The 22,027-nt window shown below is 45.5% G+C and overlaps 1 protein-coding gene across 1 annotated transcript in view; it reads left to right on the top strand.

Moving 5' to 3' along the window:
* LOC120997030 (auswaprin-a-like) overlaps positions 1-22,027 on the top strand; it is a 133,959-nt gene that overhangs the window by 77,134 nt on the left and 34,798 nt on the right. The gene's annotated exons all lie outside the window — the stretch shown is intronic.

Below are 22,027 nucleotides of genomic sequence, written 5' to 3'. Positions count from 1 at the left end.
GCAGACATTGTCATTGATAAATTTGTCTAGTTGGAGTTGACGGGGTGACAGCCAGTGGGATTTTTATTGCTTGATGTTATTTATCAAGTGATCGGCTGTTTGGCTGCTCTTGACAAGATTAATTAGCTCCAACACCGTGTGGCAACATTGGACTTCACACAAATTATAGAATGGGAGCGATGCCTTTCCTTGCTGCTGTTGGGGAAGGGATGATGTCTATAGAGCAGGAGCTTAAGGAGGCAAATAGGTGCCTGGGGTGATATGCTGCCTAGCTGCTGCAAAAAAAACGTTGACCTAGTGGACTATTAAAGACATGTACTGTACCTGCCCATAACAGCTGCTCGAGGTGTCCACCATGGTGTGCTCCCTGCAAAACAGGAACAATTGCAAAGAGCGGCCCACTTTCTCCACCACGTTCTGCACCGAGAGTACCAAGCAGCCTTGGCTTTTTGGGAGAAACAATGTCAGCTAGTTATGTTCCAGATAGGTGGCGCCAACGCCATCAGCTCCCTGAAAGCAGTGAGTGCATGCCGGGAAGCTCACCCGGTGACAATTTAGCTTGCATACCATCGGTTTGCATCATTATTTGCTATAGCAGTTCTAGCATGTCTTTAGGAGGTTCTGGACTGATGTTGCCTCTGCCATCCTCCTCTGATATTTCACCTCCTCAGCATCCCGATACAACTCACAGGTTCTGTCCAATGCAAAATCATCAGAGTCCTCACCCTCCCCGCACTCTCATAAAACTGTGATACTATGTTGGGCTTTTTGGTTCCCCTCCTGTCTCCCTGCTATATACACTGAATATGCTTAGGGTGCCACTGTCACTATCACTACCCCAACCACCACCACATTGGCAACAGGTGCCACTTCTACCACCACTAGCACAGCTATGCTCCCTGAACCTCGTCCTCAAGGAAGTCCAAACTCTGACTGCTCTCACACTAGTCATCAACAGGGAGACACTCTTGTCTATCTGCCATAGTGTGTAGTCTTGTGTAGAGATGGTACCATTCTAAAAGGGTCAATGTAGACAGAAATAATGTACTGTAACTGAAAGGCTTCTCTGGGGCTGCATGGAGGAGGAGTAGGAAGAATGCAGTGACTCTTGGCTCCAAGGCTTGGTGTCAGACTCAGAGGTGACCTGCAGTTATTCCTGCGGTGACTGAGAGGAGGAGTGAGCCATCCACTTTACAATCTCCTCCTCTTGGTGCTTTAGTAGTGTTACTGATTTTGGAAGCCAGCTCGACTACTACTACATTATGACTGTAGAAAGATGAGACCTAAGTATTTTGCTTTGCACTCCTACGTTTTCCAGATATTTTGAGTTGTAATGAAAACTCACAATATTCCTACAAGAAAAGTCTCAGGATTAATACAGTCACACAGATTATTGAGTGGTGGTAGCATTAAAATTTCGTGTTTTTTCAGTAATTTTGGAATAAATTAGAGTTTTTAAAAAAAAAAAAAAAACATAATAGCTGTCTCACTGATCATATGAAAAATATGTTTTTCCTGCAGGTGATTGGTTTTGTAATGTAGAACTGCTAAAAAGAGATTATGTAGCAACTGTATCATTATATCATCACTGTTCCCCAGCCCCTCACTCGCTCAACGCATTTCCTGATCAAAGTCCCTGCTATTCTACATTATTATTTCTTTCTATTCGTTCCCTACACTGTCTATATACTGTCTAAGATTGTTTTCTGTTAGACACTAGCGTTGGGCGCGAATATTCGAATTGCAAATTTTAATCGCGAATATCGCCACTTCGAGAATTCGCGAATATTTAGAATATAGTGCTATATATTCGTATTTGCGAATAGTGTTGATAGCAAATATTCTAATCGCAAATTTATTAGCAACATCCCTAGCAACCAATAGGAAAGTTGCCTACCTCTTAGTGTTGATCGCGAATATTCTAATCGCAGATTTTTATCGCGAATATATTACATTGCCGATTTACGCAATCAAGAAAATAATGACTGGAGATAACGAATTCTCGAATTTATGGCGAATATTAGGCCAAAAATTGGTGAAATATCGAATTTGAATATTGTCTATGCTGCTCATCACTATTAGACACTACATAGACCCATCCTCATTAACAGCTCCACAAATATTGATGTTCTGCTCCTTCTACAAGGCAATCCCCCCCCCCCCCCCCCCCCCGCCTGGTGCCTTAATGCTTGACTGATGAGGCTGTTTTTCAGCCTCTGAGCAAATCAGGACAAGCCCTCATCCCTCGTTCTCTCCCATGTGAGCATCCTTCCTCCTCCTGCTTCATGGTTTTGGCTGTTTGCTGTTTTACTCAATTTGTCAGAAGCAAACCCGAAAAGCTTCAGGTTAGTTTTGTGGACAATTTTTAGCGAAAATTCTGTTTGTTACAATTTGATTCGTTTATCTCTAAAAATGTACCACAAGGAATCAGGACTAAAGCTACCAACAGATGGTTCTAGTGAATCAAAATGACATAGAAACTTAGGGGGTCATTTAATAAGACCGTCGTTTTAGAGGCTGATCTTAATAACACCTATATCTGGTGGTGGATCCGCCAAAGTTATGAAGAGATGCCGGTGCCGCATCCAGCGCCTGTCTGAATATAAGTCTGCTTCCTTGCTAGATTAAAGTTAGACCGTTTTCTATCCCTAAAACAGGTCTAGAAAATGATGAATGAGACGGGTCTGCTGGCATGTCCCTTTCCCCGCCCATACCACGTCCATTTCTTGTATGCCTAGCGTTAATGGGGAAAAGTTGCAGATAGTCATGCACATAACCTTTGCACCCCAATCTGTGCCAGAAATGCACCAAACATAGGTGTATTTCTGATAGTAAATGACCCCCTTAGTGCACAACATGTGTCATCATTAGAGTAGAAAAGTATGACTGAACAGCTCCTTTTCATCCAGTTATGAGCAAAAGACTATTTGAAATTGTGGCCACTGACGATGTCAAACTTGAACCAAGAAGGTCATGATATACTTATGTTTGTGGTTGCTACACCCTTTAGAGATTATACACCTCCAAGCATCTCTATATACAAACCAACAGAAAAAATGGCGCGGTGCTCAAACCCATATGCAGGTGTGCATGTGTATACAGGGGAGCAAATCCTGCACTTGTAGCCCGTTGCTAATGGCGATCCCCAGCATAAATGCATACAGTGGAGGATGCCCGCAGCAGACCACAAGTACCACAATAGACATCCTACACAAGATAGCAATTATGTGGATGTAATAACCAATATAACAATATTATAACATTTGCAAAGACAGGTGCACTCTGCGGTCTTACTAAACCCTCATACTGAGGTTAAAATTTAGAGATTGACCAACATATCCTACTGTAGAGGACATGTCTGTGCCCGAGCACCGCGCCAAGGTTTCTCAAGTAGCTCGGGACCTAACACTCACCTACCTGTGCCGTATGGGCAATACCAGGAGCCAGTGGGCAAATTACAGGAGCGTGAGGTCCGACTCACAGACAACTCACCAGTTACCTCCAGCATGTGGCCATGCTTGCATTTAGAGGAGGGAGGAGTCTGCGAGTCCCACTGAAGACTGGCTGATATGTCCAAGGCCTCACAGGTGAACCTAAATGTAGCCTGTGGATGGAAAACAGGCACATTTAAATTGGAGTTTATACACCTCCAAGCATCTCTATACACAAACCAACAGAAAAAATGGCGTAGTGTTAAACAGGCAGGAAGTGCTCAAACCCAGCAGGGATCCAGCAGGGTGGCAACCCAGTAATCAGCACTGGTTAGAATGTGGGCAACTCACAGTCGTTGCGCAGGCACAGCAGCATGTAGTAGTCGCTCATATGTGCCAGGCTGCCCAGAGGCAATGACAAGCTGTCCTCTGTGGGAGGTGTATTGTCTGTGTCCTCTGCATCCCCCCAGCCACGCTCTAGTGATGCCCATGAGCTGCTTTGGGTGCCATCCTGCTGTGAACACGGTTCCTCCTCCTCATCATCCTCTTCATCCTCCAGAACTGTGCCCTGGCTGGACAGTTGTGTACCTGGCCTCTGTTGGTACAGGAACCCACCCTCCGAGCCACTTGTGAATGACTGGGCTGATAACCGTGGAAATGACCCCTCTTCCTCCTTTTCTTCCTCCTGTGCCACATCCTCTTCCATCATCGCCCGAAGCGTTTTTTCAAGGAGACATAGAAGTGGGATAGTAACGCTGAGAATGGCATCATCAGCACTGGCCATGTTGGTGGAATACTCGAAAGAGCGCAACACAGCACACAGGTCTCGCATGGAGGCCCAGTCATTGGTGGCGAAGTGGTGCTGTTCCGCAGAGCGACTCACCCGTGCGTGCTGCAGCTGAAACTCCACTATGGCCTGCTGCTGCTTGCACAGTCTGGCCAGCAGGTGCAAGGTGGAGTTCCACCTTGTGGGTATGTTGCATATGAGGCGGTGAGCGGGAAGGCCGAAGTTACGCTGCAGCACTGACAGGCGAGCAGCAGCAGGGTGAGAACGCCGAACGCGCTCACAGACAGCCCGCAATTTCTGCAGCAGCTCTGACATAACAGGGTAATTTTTCAGGAACCTCTGCGCCACCAAATTCAGCACAGGCGCCAGGCAAGGGATGTGCATCAAACCGGCTAGGCCCAGAGCTGCTTCGAAATTTCGCCCGTTATCGCACACCACCAGGCCGGGCTTGAGGCTCACTCATCGGTCTGTTGTTTTATGCCCGTCCACAGCTCCTGCGCGGTGTGGTTTTTTTCCCCCAAATAGATGAGTTTCAAAACAGCCTGCTGTCGTTTCCCCCTGGCTGTGCTGAAGTTGGTGGTGAAGGTGTTACACTGACCGGATGAGGAGGCGGTAGAGGAGGAAACAAGGGGCAGAGAGAAACATCCTGCAATCCTCGGTGGCGGAAGGACATGCCACTGCATTTACCCAGTGTGCAGTTAGGGAGATATAACGTCTCTGCTAGTGCTTACTGGTCCACGTATTGGTGGTTATGTGAACCTTGCCACAGATGGTGTTGCGCAGTGCACACCTGATTTTGTCCGCCACTTGGTTGTACAGGGCAGGGTTGGCTTGCCTGGAAAAGTAGTGGCGGCTAAGGGCACTTTCACACTTGCGTTGTTTGATTCCGGCAGGCAGTTCCGTTGCCTGAACTGCCTGCCTGATCAGGCAATCTGTATGCAAACGTATGTAATTTTTTCTGACTGATCAGGATCCTGATCAGTCTGAAAAATGCCTGATCAGGCAGAAAAATGCATTGCAATACCGGATCCGTTTTTCCGGTGTCATCAGGCAAAACGGATCAGGTATTTTTTTTTTCTAATTTTTAGAGGTCTGCCCATGTGCAGACCGGAAGGACGGATCCGGCATTCCGGTATTTTGAATTGGCACTAATACATTCCTATGGAAAAAAATGCCGGATCCGGCATTCAGGCAAGTCTTCAGTTTTTTTCGCCGGAGAGATAAAACCGTAGCATGCTACAGTTTTCTCTTTTGCCTGATCAGTCAAAATGACTGAACTGAAGACATCCTGATGCATCCTGAACGGATTAATCTCCATTCAGAATGCATTAGGATAATCCTGATCAGTTCTTTTCTGGTATAGAGCCCCTGTGACGGATCTCTATGCCGGAAAAGAAAAACGCTAATGTGAAAGTAGCCTTAATGTCCTTTAATGGTGTTGCACATGTCACGGTGCTCCTACTTGGATACAATAGAACCCCAGGCGTGGCTGTCCACTGCAGCAAAATGGGCATGGTTGAATGATGAGATGAGGAAATAAATAGAGTCCAGACCTTGTGATGAACTTGATAACATCTTTACTTGAATAAATTTTCATCAGGAAGCAATCTTCCAACTTTGTCTTGGTTACCAGCAAGCTTTGGCATTAATTCTGGCAGGCAAACACACTCGGCTCTGATAGATCTGTTACTCTCTGGCTCTGCTGTGCTATCAGGATTAAATAGAAACTTTTCCTTTGCTGTATGCTGCAAATTAACTTTGTCATCTGGTCTGTCTCTAGCTTTCTTTATCCAGGGAACTTTCTCCTCCTGGCTTGTGAGGATTCAGGCTTTGGCACCTGTGTCCAGCAGAGCTGAAGGTGCTCTAGCTGACATAGGCAGGGCTTGCCCAGCAGGGACGAGCTCCTGCCGTACGACCTTCCTTGGCAGGGGGAAGGCTAGACTGCCTCTAGCTAAATAAACTCCTCCCTAGAGGCAGAGAAGAGAATGGAAAGAAGGTTCCATCCTCTGACCCTGTAGCTCTGCCATTGTTGCCGCCATCTGCTGGTTAACCAGGTACATTGCACATAAACAGTTACAAAATCAGAAATAGCAATACACATTTTGCAGAATCTGGAAATAAGTGCATATCTGATGTCACATTAACCATAGAAGATAGTAGAGGGGTGTAAAAGGTGGTAATGCCCCTCTGGGGCATTACATGTACTCCACTGCAGCTCGTGCTTTGCATTTAGATGCCTGGTCATGCAGGTGGTGCTCAGGTTTAGAACATTTATGCCTCGCTTCAGGCTCCGATTGCACTGCGTGCAAACCACTTGCATCTTGTCGTCAGCACATTGTCTGAAGAACTGCCACGCCAGGGAAATCCTTGGAGATGGCTTTGGTGTGCTCAATCCCTGGGTGCAGTGGGCAGTAGCAGGCATACTGGCTAGGGGATGGCCACTCTGCTTTTGCACCTGCTCCCTCTTTTGCTGTGCGAATGGTGCTGTGCGACCACCACCTCTTCCTCCGAACTGCACACGTCACTCACATGACCTTGATTCCATGTGGGGTCTAGGACCTCATCATCCTCCACATCATCTTCCACCCACTCTTCACCCCTGCCCTTCTTGCCAGTCTGCACACTGCAGAAAGCCGCAGCAGTTGGCACCTGTGTTTCGTCATCATACGAGATGTGCTGCGGTGGTCCTCCCATGTCCACATCCTGAAACATAAGTGGTTGGGCATTAGTGCACTCAATCTCTTCCACTTCTGAGGCAGGGCTAGATGGGTGGCCCACGGAAACCTAGAGTTATGGATGGGGAAAAAAAAAATATAGAGGGTTAGTCAGAGACACCCCTGAGGGGAATTCAGGTAGAGTCAAAGAGTAACTGGCGGGGTGCCAAATGATGGATATAGAGGAAATTTTTATGAAATTTATTGGAAAAATAAGGGAAGGTAGCAAAAGTAAAGTATTGGGCTGTGGAGAGGCTGCCAGGGGTGGTCACCTATGTGCGGGAGACCCGCTACTTTGGGGGTGAAGAAACAGAAGAGGTAGGGTATAAATATATATATTTATACCTAAAATGGTGACTCCACTTAAGGCGCCAATCTGAATTATAGTGCTATGTTCCAACTACGTTTTTTTAGTCGGGGATCGAAATTCTCACATTAGAGCATCTGGTATATCAGAGACAGAGGTAAGGTTGTGGGTATATAATCCTAAGAAGGTGTCTACAGTTTCCTTCAAAGTGTCAACATGACAATAGAAGACCGTCAGTCCGCACTGTTCAACATGGTCTATGTAGAACATTAAAAACAACGGAAAGTGAAATAGAGATTAAAATACACATCTACTCACTTCACTAGGGAGGGTTTCTGCAGAATAAAGCTCAAGACACCTACAGAACTGCCTCCCTCGCCTGGGTCATTTGTAGAATCTCAGGAAGAAACAGCAGCCTTGGAGCAGGTACTTCTTGTTAATTCCTTTATTATGATGATCAACTGGTGAAGCTCAACGCGTTTCGGGGTCATCCAGAACCCCTTCCTCAGGAGCAGTAGTAAGCAGTAATAAAACAGTATTGATATGTCAGGGTTTTTATACCAAAATCTTAATCAGATGCCGAGATTTTCAAATGAGCGCCAAAGCAGAGGTATGTGGCGTCACTTCTGGTTCCGGAAGTAGTGCGTTCCACAGTGGAACGCATACTTTTTCTTAGATATCAGACAATGGCGAGTTTCTTAAATACATAGGCCTCCCATAGCTAGAATCATATATATGGTCAGTCACCAGAGAGGTGTAAACTAGGAAGACAGAGGGGGACGCGTCAAAGTAAAATACTTCGGCTGTAGATCGGAAGTGGACCAATTTACGGTCTCTGGAGCGCATTGGTGGAACGCAACAGGATTGGTGCGCATGCGCTTTGGATCATGAAAGGACAGAGGCGTAATATGTAAATAGGGGCCGCCGGCCGGCAACCTCATACAAGTCTCGTCTTATGGGTTTTAACCCTTTGCTTGTGGAGTGGGGGCAGTGTCTGGCGGATGGTGTAGGGTGCACCAAGTCAAGGGGAGGAGTGTTAGGACCATGGGGAGGTCCATGGGAGCATTGTTATTGGTCTATAAAATAAATTGATGGATTTGTTGGTAGTGTGTCAAATAAATTAAATACATTCAATAAATTAATTGTTGAGTCTTAATCTCAATGAAAGGTAAGTCCCACTCTTAATCGTATGGAGTCCGCGCTCAAAAGCAAACTCCAACCATAGTATGAGATATAAAAACAAATATGAGATAATTAAAAGTACCAACTATACATGCCCATAATATATAGTCTATGGACAAATACCGGATGAAAAGTAATAATAAAAAATGATAAATGATAAAAAGTGAGTAAATGATGAATCGTAGATGTACAAATATAAAATATAAATAAATAAATAAATATATGTCCATGTGATAAATGGCTACACATAACCACATATAATTACATATATACATGTCTCCACCTGCGGTGCACACACCCCAAATTTATACATGGGGCGCGTACACCGCTGACAGAGACATCAAACACATAAAAACATAATGTGTGGGAGGAATAAACCTTGTATCCATAATCCATTGTGAGGCAGTGACAGGCCTCACGGCTGCTCGGGGAGAGATATGGCAGGAGTTTCCATTTCTTCGCTGTCAATCAGCAGGTCAGAGGCCGCACCAGGTGGAACAATCAGTCTGGGATAAGAGCCCAGTCCAGACTGTTAGGAGGAGGAAGAGTCTGTGTGCAGCAGAGGCCTGGGAAGGCTCTGTACAAGTGGGCTCAGCCGAGCTGGCTGAGGGGCCACGGGGCTAGGTGTTAGCCTGAACTTTGGGGGACTCCGCAAAGTCTTGGAATCAACGGTCGCTAGGCCAGAGTCAGGAGGACTTCTGGGCCACAATCCCCCAAAAGGTACTGGACTTTGTTACAGCCTGGAAGAGCTGGATTGTTAGGCTGGTAAATGCTGCATGTTCTTCCCGTGTGTGAACGGGGCTTTCAGTGAGGTAGGGAGTCCTCATGTTTAGTTAGAGCCCAGCTGGGCAGGTGTTTTATTTGTATTGTTTCCTTTGGTTTTGCTGAGGTGCCAAATAAAATCAATGCTTGGCCCCTAACCCTGTGGTCGATGAAGATCATTGTGAGAATGACCCCCAAATAAGAGGCGATCCCTTACAATTGGTGGAGGATGCGGGCAAGTTGTCCATGAGAGAAGGGCAACGGTCGGTTGCTAGGGGCAACAATGAGACAGCAGGTGCTGCTCGTGCTATTGTGGACTATTTTTGCTGTGTTGCAGAGATTTAAAGGGCCATAAACCCAGAGAAGAGACTGACTGAAATAAAAAATAAAAAATGTTGTTGTTGTTATCACTATGAGGTCTTTGCAGACCCACCTGCAGCAGGACTATGCAATCGATGATTGTGAGGTCAGAAGATCTGATACAGATCCTGCGAGTTGGTGATTGGGGGAATCCCGCTGTGGGTCACTTTAGATTTCCGCCAACGCGTGTCCTGGGTTAAGCCCGAAGTACTGGACTTTCTAAAGAATGGGCCAGAGACAGATGTCACCGTGTCTCTGACCTTTATCACGGACTATGGCCCTGTGCAATGGGAGCTCTTAAAATGTGAGACCCTGGAAGTGGAGTTTGTGCTTGGCAAAGACTTTCCGTTCTTCTGGCAGCTATGGCGCAGAAAAAATGCTTCGAGTTGTGCGGCTGGAGTTCCAAAGGAAAAGATGTGTGCCGTTGCCAAGGGCAACCGTCGGGAAGAAAAGCAGGTGGAGAGTGGTGCGGATCTCAGGAGATCCTATGTTTCCTGCACGTGTTCGCAAAGTCCAAAAGAGTGTGGCTGGAATTACCATCCAGGAAAAGTCGGGACTCCAGGCCATGCTGTTTTCGGTGGCAAGGTTTGCAGTAAGGAGTCTGCGGGTGTTCGTAATACCAGGAACCAAGAGAAGGCTGGTGATCTTGGTAGAGATGTCCTGGGAATATCGTCGTCTCCCGAATCCACGACGTCAGGCGGTAAGACTGTTCCTGTTAATAGTTGGGTGGCAGATCCAGTGACCGTGAGCCGGCCGCCGTGGAAACCGGCTGGGTCAGTGACGAAAAAATCACTGAGGCGAAAAACCGTCTCGGAAGTGTATGACATTGGGATAAACACAGTGTCTGAACAGGCGGGTAAGCCTGTTGCGGTTACTCCCTCGCAGGAACCTGCAGGGGAGAAGGTTTCTAGGTCGCCCAAAGAGCCTGTGATCAAAGCTAGATTTGGGGTGGTGAAAGTCAGAGATCCCATGCTAGCCCAGGTAAGAGGTAGCATGATGGCCGCCCCAGAGACTGATAGAGTGTTACATGTTCGGAATAATTATGTGGATAATACGGACGGTCAGGTGGTTCTCACTGAGGGAGAGTCTCCGGTGAGAACTGGGACTTGTGACAAAACTCCTGCAGAACCTGTACCTGTCCCTTTAAATGATAATGTGAAGGAGCTGCACATTAAGAACAAGAGTGCAGATAAGGTGCAAAGTGATGGCACCATGTTTGCCGAAATGCATAATGGAAATGTGAGGTCATGTGAAATATGTGATAATAATGACATGCCTTTTCCTTTGCAGGCTGTGATTGGGGAAAAAGCTCCCCCTGTTGGTGAACATGTGTCTGATATAAAAGTGTTGATAAATGTTGAAGAAACACCGCTAGGAGACCCCATTGTAGACAATGTGGCGGGGCTATAGGGTGTACCACACGTACCAGAGGTGGATGTGCAGTCTCCACAGGTTTCTATGATTAATAAAATGTCCCAGGTGGGGATTGACTCATGAGTGCCCCTAGAGGTCAGGGTTAGAGTTGAGCGAACCCGAAGTGTACAGTTCGGGTTCGTACCGAACTTTAGATTTTTCGGCACTCGGACCCGAACCCGAACATTTACGTAAAAGTTCGGGTTCGCTGTTCGCCGATTTTTATGGCACTTTTTGAAAGGCTGCAAAGCAACCAATCAACAAGCGTCATACTACTTGCCCCAAAAGGCCATCACAGCCTTGCCTACTATTGGCATGGCTGTGATTGGACAACTGCAGCATGTGACCCAGCCTCTATTTAAGCTGGAGTCACGTAGCGCCGCACGTCACTCTGCTCGGATTAGTGTAGGGAGAGGCTGCTGCTGCTGTGAGGGAGAGATCAGGGAGCGATCTTATCAAGAACTGGTTTATGTACTCAGCGATCTACAGAAAAAGTGTTTTGTGGGTGCAGTGCACAATTGTTTTAAGCCTGCCCTGAGCCAACTACTGCTAAAAACAAACTTTTTTTCCTTCAGTTAGTCAATATCAATACATAATCGGCAGCCATTTTATGCAACGATAGTGCACCAGCACAGGCTATCTGCATGTCTGCAAGTCCAGAAATACTGCTTTGAGACACTGGGGTTAAAAAAAACCTCTGTTTTATATAGTGCACATCTAGGATTATCGCTGCATAAGTGAGTGTCACATTTAGGCCAGAAATACGGCTTTGGCATACTGGGGCATACTGGGTGACACAAACCCCTCTGTTTCATATAGTGCACATCTAGGATTATAGGTGCATAAGGGACTGTTCATTTTAGGCCAGAAATACAGCTTTCGCATACCGGGGTGGAAAAAACGCTGTGTTTAATATACTGCACATCTGTGATTATAGGTGCATAAGTTACTGTGGAATTTTGGCCACAAATACAGCTTTTTCTTACTGGGGTTAAAAAAAAACCTCTGATATATTGCACATCTGGGATTAGAGGTGCATAAGTGACTTTGAAATTTAGGCCACAAATACCGCTGTCATATAGAGTTTTAAAAATAAAAATGACTCTTGCGCCAGCATCTTAGCATTGGGTAAGCCAGGAAATTGAAGGTTTGCCGTTTGCTTGTAGTACCCATTTTCTCCTACCTGCCAGGGTGGCGCTAGACAGCAAGGACATTGTTTGTGAGATTTTTGTAGATAGTGGAGCAGCTGTCAATCTGCAATACCCTACATCAGGGTTTTTATTGGCGGTGAATTATTTTTAACAGACTTAACCACTTTTTACTTTGCTTGCTGAACGCTAACTATGAGGCAAACATCTAAAAAGGGACGCGGTCATGGTCGTGGTGGTGGTGTTGGTGGAGCCTCGGTGCAGGGAGAGGATGTGGCCGTTCTGCCACAGCTACACGTCCTACTGAACCTACTACCTCAGGTCCCAGTAGCCGCCAGAATCTACAGCGATATTTGGTCGGGCCTAATGCCGTTCTAAGGATGGTAAGGCCTGAGCAAGTACAGGCACTAGTCGATTGGGTGGCCGACAGTGGATCCAGCACGTTCACATTATCTCCCACCCAGTCTTCTGCACAAAGCGCACAGGTGGCACCTGAAACCCATGCCCATCAGTCTGTCACTGTAGGGGACGATGAGGTCCTAGACCCCACATGGAATGAAGGTCGTGCCACTGACTTTCAGAGTTCGGAGGAAGAGGCAGTGGTGAGACCGAGCCAACAGCGTAGCAAAAGAGGGAGCTGGGTGCAAAAGCAGAGCAGCCATCGCCAAAACAAGCCATCACCAGGGACCGAGAACACCAAAGGCAGCTGCAAGGAGTTCCCTGGCATGGCACTTCTTCACACAATGTGCTGACGACAAGACCCGAGTGGTTTGCACGCTGTGCCATCAGAGCCTGAAGCGAGGCATTAACGTTCTGAACCTTAGCACAACCTGCATGACCAGGCATCTACATGCGAGACACGGGCTGCAGTGGAGAAGCACCTTCAAAACCAAGAAAGGGCCCCTCCTGCTCCCTCTTCTGCTGCTGCCTCGGCCTCTTCCTCCGCCTCTGAAGGAACGTTGGCACCTGCCGCCCAGCAAACAGTGGATGTGCCACCAACACCCCCACCTCTGTCACCAAGAATCTCCACCATGTCACACGGAAGCGTTCAGCTCTCCATCTCACAAACCTTACAGAGAAAGCGTAAATTCCCACCTAGCCACCCTCGATCCCTGGCCCTGAATGCCAGCATTTCTAAACTACTGGCCTTTGAAACGCTGTCATATAGGCTGGTGGAGAGACGGACAGCTTCGAACAGCTCATGTCGCTTGCTGTCCCACAGTACGTCGTTCCCAGCTGCCACTACTTCTCCAGGAGAGCCGTGCCCTCCCTGCACAACCAGGTATCGGATAAAATCAAGTGTGCACTGCGCAACGCCATCTGTGGCAAGGTCCACCTAACCACAGATACGTGGACCAGTAAGCACGGCCAGGGACGCTATATCTCTCTAACTGCACACTGGGTAAATGTAGTGGCGGCTGGGCCCCAGGCGGAGAGCTGTTTGGCGCACGTTCTTCCGCCGCCAAGGATCACAGGGCATCATTCTTTGCCTCCTGTTGCCTCCTCTTCCTACTCGGCTTCCTCCTACTCTTCGACCACCTCCTTATCCGGTCAGCGACAGACCTTCACCACCACTCTTCAGCACAGCCAGGAGTAAACGTCAGCAGGCCGTTCTGATACTGATGTGTTTGGGGGACAGGCCCCACACCGCGCAGGAGTTGTGGCGGGGTATAGAACAACAGACCGAAGAGTGGTTGCTGCCAGTGAGCCTCAAGCCCGGCCTGGTTGTGTGCGATAATGGGTGAAATCTCGTTGCAGCTCTGGGACTAGTCGGTTTGACGCACATCCCTTGCCTGGCGCATGTGCTGAATTTGGTGGTGCAGAAATTAATTCACAACTACCCCGACATGTCAGAGCTGCTGCATAAAGTGCGGGCCGTCTGTGCGCGCTTCCGGCGTTCTCATCCTGCCGCCGCTCGGCTGTCTGCTCTACAGCGTAACTTCGGCCTTCCCGCTCACCGCCTCATATGCGACGTACCCACCAGGTGGAACTCCACCTTGCACATGCTGGAGAGACTGTGCGAGCAGCAGCAGGCCATAGTGGAGTTTCAGCTGCAGCGCGCACGGGTGAGTCGCACTGCGGAACAGCACCACTTCACCCCCAATGACTGGGCCTCCATGCGAGACCTGTGTGCCCTGTTGCGCGCTGTACTGGTGAAGTGCTGGATTGTTAGGCTGGGAAAAGCTGCATGTTCTTCCCGTGTGTGAACGGGGATTTCAGTGAGGTAGGGAGTCCGGGCAGGTGTTTTATTTGTATTGTTTGTTTTGGTTTTCCTGAGGTTCCAAATAAAAGCAATGTTTGGCCCCTAACCCTGTGGTCGATAGAGATCACTGTGAGAATGACCCCCGAATAAGAGGCGATCCCTTACACCATATATCTATGAGGGACTGTAAAAAGACATATCCTTTGCGCAAGGTATTCAAAATTCGGGCCTATTTACAATCTATTCTGAAAAAAGGAGGGGGTGGGTGGTCCGCCTGCGAGTTTTCCAAAAGGAAGGTTGTAACGGATCTCCTAGCACCCCGACCGGGTACCTCCGTCGAATGATGCTCCTAGCGCTTCCCGAGGAGTCCAAGCATTCCACATGACACCATAACCGCCACAGACCCCACGAACCGCCGAAGCTTGGTTGAGGTCTCGCCGTCGCCTACCCACCCTGGACCTTTGACAAGGCTCCAGGCTCCTGTGGGTGAACCTCTCCTAAATCCAGAGAGCAGGAACAGCTCTTACAAGAGCTAATAGTATAGTCAGGGGAGTATAGCAAATCTTCAGCGTATAGCAATCTCCAGGGTCGATCAGTTACCCAAACACCAGCCTCAACATGATGAAGGGTAAAACAGGAACTATTTATTGAACACACAAGCATTGACTTATACACATTTTCCAACAAGGTTACCACCCACAGGTTTTGTAAAAACAACCAATAAACACGTACAATACAGTAAAACACTCCCATACAAATTCCTCCCCTCTGCCTGTGATACAATTACCTTACACAGGTTAATGTAATCATCACAGGCAGGAGAATACACAATGTCTTCTGTCCTGGAGACAACCAAGGAGTAATTCAATTATCTCTCAGGACAAAGGGAAATCGCCAATACACACGTGGAGACAATAGGACAGACATCACTACTCAAATATACAATGTCCCACCTTTTACAGTACACATAGACATTTAACATATCCCCAAATGGCACAAATTAGAACAGGGGTTCAAAAGTTTAGCATGGGCTGATCAGAGGGCCCATAATCCTGGGGCAAGAGGCTGGCAAACAGGCCCCTCCAAAACCCAGTGGCGAGGTTGGTTTCGCCACAAAGGTATACAGTGATTAGGTGAAAATATAGAAAATAAAAAAAATATAAAAAATATAAAAAGGACATCGAAGGACTCTAAAAAGATTATAAAAACAAGTGGATGTCATAAGATCATAATATAGATAAAATTGTGGGTCAATTGTTGACTCGTCCAGCCATAGTTAATAGTTAGTGTATTCAAGGGCCTCATTCAGGCCAAAAGGGGACATGGTGTTCAGACGGTATATCCAGTACATCTCCTTTCTAGATGGTAGGAAAATGGGACCCATTCGAGTGGGGTAACTTTCAGAAGGGTAGAATTGCTCTCATGATGGTCGTGGAAATGTCTTGAAACGCTATGTGTCATGATTTTACGGTTGATGTTTGAGCGATGCTCATTCATTCGCTCCCTCAGCGTTTGAGTGGTCCGGCCAACATATTGCAGTTTGCATGGGCATTCCAATAGATATATAACATTTTTGGTTGCACAATTCATTCTATGTCTAAAAGTTAAATTTTCATCGGGTCTCTCCAGATTAACTTCTTTCCTATTGTGGACTATTGTGTTGCAACATTTGCATCTCTTGCTAAAACATTTAAAAACCCCTGTCTTGTTTTCTTGTTGTGAATAGGCCTAAGGTCTCCCAGGGGTTTGCAAATCTTGTTTCAAATTGGGACAAAAAGGGGCGATTATATTTTTGAGGGTTCGGCCTCTCCTGAAGGTGAGGGATGGGGCTGGGGCAGGCTGCTTCCCAGAATCGGGTCTTTCTGTAAAATGTTCCAATGTTTAGTTAGAATCTTCCTAATTTGGGTATGTTTCACATTGTATCTGGTGGTCAGGTTAGGATTGGGGTCTTTTTTAGGGTCCGTTTCAACTGGTTTAGTATTGAGTGCTCCTATTTGGTCTAGCCTTAGGGTTCTTTTCAAGGTTTCTTTTATCAGTGTTTTGGGATAACCCTTTTCTTTGAAGCGTCTTTGGAGGACTGCTAGTTAAGTTTTCAGGGTGTGGTCATTGGAGCAGTTCCTCCTTATCCTTTTCATCTGACTGAATGGGATGTCCTTTTTCCATTTCGCATGGTGGCAGCCTTTAAATTCCAGATAACTATTGGCGTCAACTTTTTTTAAATGTGTTTTTGTCGTTATTTTATCAAGCTTTGAGTTTATATGTAAATCTAAAAATATGGCCTTCTGGGCGTGATGACCCACTCGTTTTGGTTTAGTTTTTGAACAAAATCTAATTTGTCTTCCGTACTGCTGTCCCAGATGAAGATAATGTCGTCTATACAACGCCGATAAAATCTAATATTTTTGTGATGGAGAAGACCATACTGTTCCTCGAATAGGCCCATAAAAAGGTTCACGTAGGATGGGGCGAACTTGGTGCCCATCGCTGTCCCTTTGTTCTGAATGTAAAACTTGTTGTTAAAAGTAAAGTGATTATGGTGTAGTATAAAATCTATACTTCTGAGAATAAACTATTTTTGCGTCTAGGGCATGGTCGATTCTTGGCCGAGAAAATATTGGATAGCTGTAAGTCCTAGATCGTGTCTGATGGTGCTGTATAGAGAGGCTACATCAAGGGTCACCCAAAGGTATCCATTCTTCCATTGGAGGGATTTGAGAAGGTTGATTAGGTGGGACGTATATCTGAAAAAGGAAGGAAGGGATTGAATGTATTTTTGCAAAAATAGATCAACATAGGCTAAAAGATTAGATGTGAGAGAATCAATACCAGAAATTATCGGTCTACCTGGGGGGTGGGTGGTTGATTTGTGTATTTTAGGCAAAAAGTAAAATTTCGCTGTAGAAGGATGAAGTAGGGAAAGGAATAGTTTTTCTTTTTTGTCAATAGTTGCTGAAGTGAAATCGAATTCGATCAATTCCGTGAGAGATTTTTTAAAAGATCCAGAGGGATCCTCGTCTAGAATCCTGTAATATTCAGGGTCTGAGAGTATTCTATTGGCCTCTGTAAGGTAATAATCAGAGTCCATAATGAGTACTAGACCTCCGCCCTTATCGGCAGTTTTAATGACTAGTCTTTTATTGTTCTTCAGGTTTTTTAGGTCCCTTTTCAATCTTTCTAAATATACCCTGGAACCGCATTTTGTCCCTCCAGCGAACTATTCGTAGATTTGAATAAATTTTTTCGTAAACTCACGCTAAAACGTCACTTTAGAATTAAAGACCTTATTCCACCAATTCAGGAACATACAACGCCACCATCAATAGACTATGGAACGAACTCCATAACATCCGACCCTATAGTGACCACGGGTGATCTAGTCATTGATCCACCAGCTCCTACCCCTATAACCTCCAAACTCCGCAAAAAGTCTACATTCTACCCACTGGAGAGCCGAGGCCCACATATAGAGAGTTACTACAGCATGGTTCTTGATGACTTCAAGACCATATTCACAAATAACCAAAAATCTTAACCTTCTAGAAGTCAGAATCTGACCCCCTTAGAGAAAAGGGCCCTAAAAAACCTGAAGAACAATAAAAGACTAGTAATTAAAACTGCAGATAAGGGCGGAGGTCTAGTCATTATGGACTCTGATTATTACCTCACAGAGGCCAATATAATACTCTCAGACCCTGAATATTACAGGATTCTAGACGAGGATCCCTCTGGATCTTTTAAAAAATCTCTCACGGAATTGATCGAATTCGGTTTCACTTTAGGAACTTTTGACAAAAAAGAAAAACTATTCCTTTCCCCACTTCATCCTTCTACAGAAAAATTTTACTTTTTACCTAAAATACATAAATCAACCACACACCCCCAGGTAGATCCATAATTTCTGGTATTGATTCTCTCACATCTAATCTCTCAGCCTATGTTGATCTATTTTTGCAAAAATACGTTCAATCCCTCTCTTCCTTTCTCAGAGATACGTCCCACCTAATCAACCTTCTCAAATCCCTCCAATGGAAGAATGGATACCTTTGGGTGACCCTTGATGTAGCCTCTCTATACAGCACCATCAGACACGATCTAGGACTTACACATATCCAATATTTTCTTGGGCAAGATTCGACCATGCCCGAGACACAAAAATAATTTATTCTCAGAAGTATGGATTTTATACTACACCATAATCACTTTACTTTTAACAACAAGTTTTACATTCAGAACAAAGGGACAGCGATGGGCACCAAGTTTGCCACATCCTATGCAAACCTTTTTATGGGCCTATTCGAAGAACTGTATAGTCTTCTCCATCACAAAAATATTAGATTTTATCATTGTTATATAGACAACATTATCTTCATCTGGGACAGCAGTACGGATGACCTCTTAGATTTTATTCAAAAACTAAACCAAAATGAGTGGGGCCTAACATTTAGTCCTAATCATCACCCCCAGGGGGCCATCTTTTTAGATTTACATATAAACTCAAAGCCTGATAAAATAACGACAAAAACACATTTTAAAAAAGTTGACGCCAATAGTTATCTGGAATTTGAAAGCTGCCACCATGCGAAATGGAAAAAGAACATCCCATTCAGTCAGATGAAAAGGATAAGGAGGAACTGCTCCAATGACCACACCCTGAAAGCCCAACTATCAGTCCTCCAAAGACGCTTTAAAGAAAATGGTTCTCCCAAAACACTGATAAAAGAATCCTTGAAATGAACCCTAAGGCTAGACCAAATAGGAGCACTGTTAAGGGAAATATGGCTTTCAGCCAGAACCTCATCCTGATGAACACACAAATATGCCTAATAATTGGATAATATGGCCAGTAGCATTGTGTCCCTTGTTAGCATATCTAAGGCAGGAAGGGTGCATTGTAAAAGCAGTTGAACAACATCCTCTTGACCAAGAGATGGGGGATATTTGGGTGGTCACAGGGTGGAGTCTATGGTGGGGGCTGGGACACAGCAACATATAGGTGAAAGTTGGGAGTGGGGCTGTCTCTTCTCTTCCTGAACACCCGTGGATGAACAGCATTTCAGGAGCAAGCTAAGTTATATGTGTGCTTATGTGGGTATGTATATAAGTATAATATCCCAGTAGACTGTATATGTGTACATATAGATTTTCGCAGTCTGCAATTGTATTACCAGTTATAATATATATGCTGTTTATGCATGAGTCTCTATATGTACATGTACTAATGGTCAGGTACTGGAGATCCAGTAGACTGTAAATTGGTGGACTCTGGATATACCGGATATACATACACATTATTAGCCCCATTTGCTTAGCATCCAGGTTGGACAGGAACTGAGGTGGCTGTGTGTGGTGGTGTCCTCTATGTATTGTGCTATCTGTATCTTTATATATAATGTCCATTGCTTTGTCATCTCTATGTTATCAGTAAACTATTTTTATATATAAGTATCTGCGAGGGTTGTGTGTTGCTCCTGGGGAATATGAAGGACTGGAAGAGGTGTAATTATACACAGGATAATCGGGTTGTATGGGAAACAAGGGCAACATGCTAGGAATGGAATAGAAGGGATGGAAAACGGAGATATACATAAATCTCCAATTTTCAAGAAGCAAAAATCACCTCTTCAAGCACTAAAAGCTAAACCAGTTGAAATGGACCCTATAAAAGACATACCCTAATTAGGAAGATTCTAACTAAACACTGGAACATTTTACAGTAAGACCCGATTCTGGGAAGCAGCCTGCCCCCAGCCCCATCCCTCACCTTCAGGAGAGGCCGAACCCTCAAAAATATAATCACCCCTTCTTGTCCCAATTTGAAACAAGATTTGCAAACCCCTGGGAGACCTTTAGCCTATTTACAAGAAAACAAGACATCTGTTTTGAAATGTTTTAGAATAGGAAAGAAGTTCATCTGGAGAGACCCGATGAAAATTTTACTTTTAGACAAAGAATGAATTGTGCAACCAAAAATGTTATATATCTATTGGAATACCCATGCAAAGTTCAATATGTTGGTAGGACCACTCAAACTATGAGGGAGCGAAAGAATGAGCATCGCTCAAAATCATGACACACAGCGTTTCAAGACATCTCCACGACTATCATGAGAGCAATTCTACCTTCTTGAAAGTTACCCCAATGGAATGGGTCCCATTTTCCTACCAGCAACTATAGATCGTTATAGCTCACCCACAGAATTAACAGCCAGATGAATTATTATATTTCTGTGTCAGGGGTGCGAAGCTGGTGCATTGCACCCACAAAAACATCACTATAGTTCACCCACAGAACAAATAGCCAGATGAGATTCCTAACACTCTCCCTCACTTCAGCTTCCTGCTTCCTGTCCCTGCACTACTCAGAGCTCATGGGCGGTGCTACACTTGATTCAGCTTGTATAGAGGCTGGGTCACATGATGCACCGGCCAATCACAGCCATGCCAATACTAGGCATGTCTGTAATGGCTTCTAAGTGCCCACAGCTTAAAAGCTTGTTGATTGGTTGCCCTGCAGCCTTTCAAAAGCTTTATTAAATGCCCGAACACCAAACTGGAACCCGAACTTTTGCTGCAGTTCGGGTTCGCTCAACACTAGTCTTTATTCCTTCCAGAGTTAATGTCTCTATATAACAATACCAATGACTGCTCCATTTTTTCAAAAATTCGATTCAGACAGTTTGGCGAATTTTCCCCAAAAATTTGATTCAATCCAAATTTATTTGTGACTAATCTCTTTACAAATCAGCTATTTCCTGGCTGCAGAGAGAATGCATATTGGTGTAGAACACTGTGCATTGCAGAAACATGCATAGGGAGAATCACTTCACACTTCGCTTATTTGGTCAGTTACGGGGCCAAAACTGACCAAATACCTAAAGTGTGAACTTATCCTTACAGATCAATGTTAGCGTCAGGTATAAAGAATCAAGCAGTGGCCCAAGATTGTACTATAGAGTGAAGGAGTGCCCTCCTTTTACACCGTCAGCTGATTCCACATAGATTTCTACAGAACCTGTTCCTTTACACCAGCGGTGGGGAACCATTTTGCTGCCAAGGGCCATTTGGATATTTGTAACATCATTCGGGGGCCATACAAAATTCTCAATAAAAATTTTTTACTGCTGTATTTGGTCAAACATATAATTGACTTAGGGATAAGTTACAGAAATTGCACTTCAATTAAAATAATCTAGAGGGCTGTATTTTTGCAGCACAAAATAGCGCCTGCACTATATATATACAGTATATTACATACAATACAGGCGCCATATTGACCACACATAGCAGTCTAATTTTTAAGTTCAGAATGTTACTTATTTGACAGTAATGGCAGGAAGCTAAACCCAGGGGGTCCAGAGAGGGGTTCACCCAGCTTTCACTCTCCCTGCCTCTTTCTTCGCAACTGTCCCTGCCTTTGTCCCTTTCTCAGCAAAATATCTGCCCCCACCTCCATCAGCCTGAAATCAGCCTCCTATCAGACCCCCCAGGCCTACATCAGCCTCAGATCAGACTCCCATCAGACCTCTAAGCCTCAGATTAGACCCCAATCAGACCCTTCCTAGCTTCAGATCAGACTCCCATCAGACCCCCAGCCTCAGACCAGACCCGGATCAGACGCCCAGCCTCAGATCAGCCCCCATCAGACCCCCCAGGGTCAGATCAGCCCCTATAAGACCCCCCAGCCTCAGATCAGACCTTCATAATACCCTCCCTAGCCTCAG

This window comes from Bufo bufo, chromosome 4 (genome assembly GCF_905171765.1).
Source record: "Bufo bufo chromosome 4, aBufBuf1.1, whole genome shotgun sequence".
NCBI classification, from domain to species: Eukaryota; Metazoa; Chordata; class Amphibia; order Anura; family Bufonidae; genus Bufo; species Bufo bufo.
This window is presented reverse-complemented; position numbering and strand designations above follow the sequence as displayed.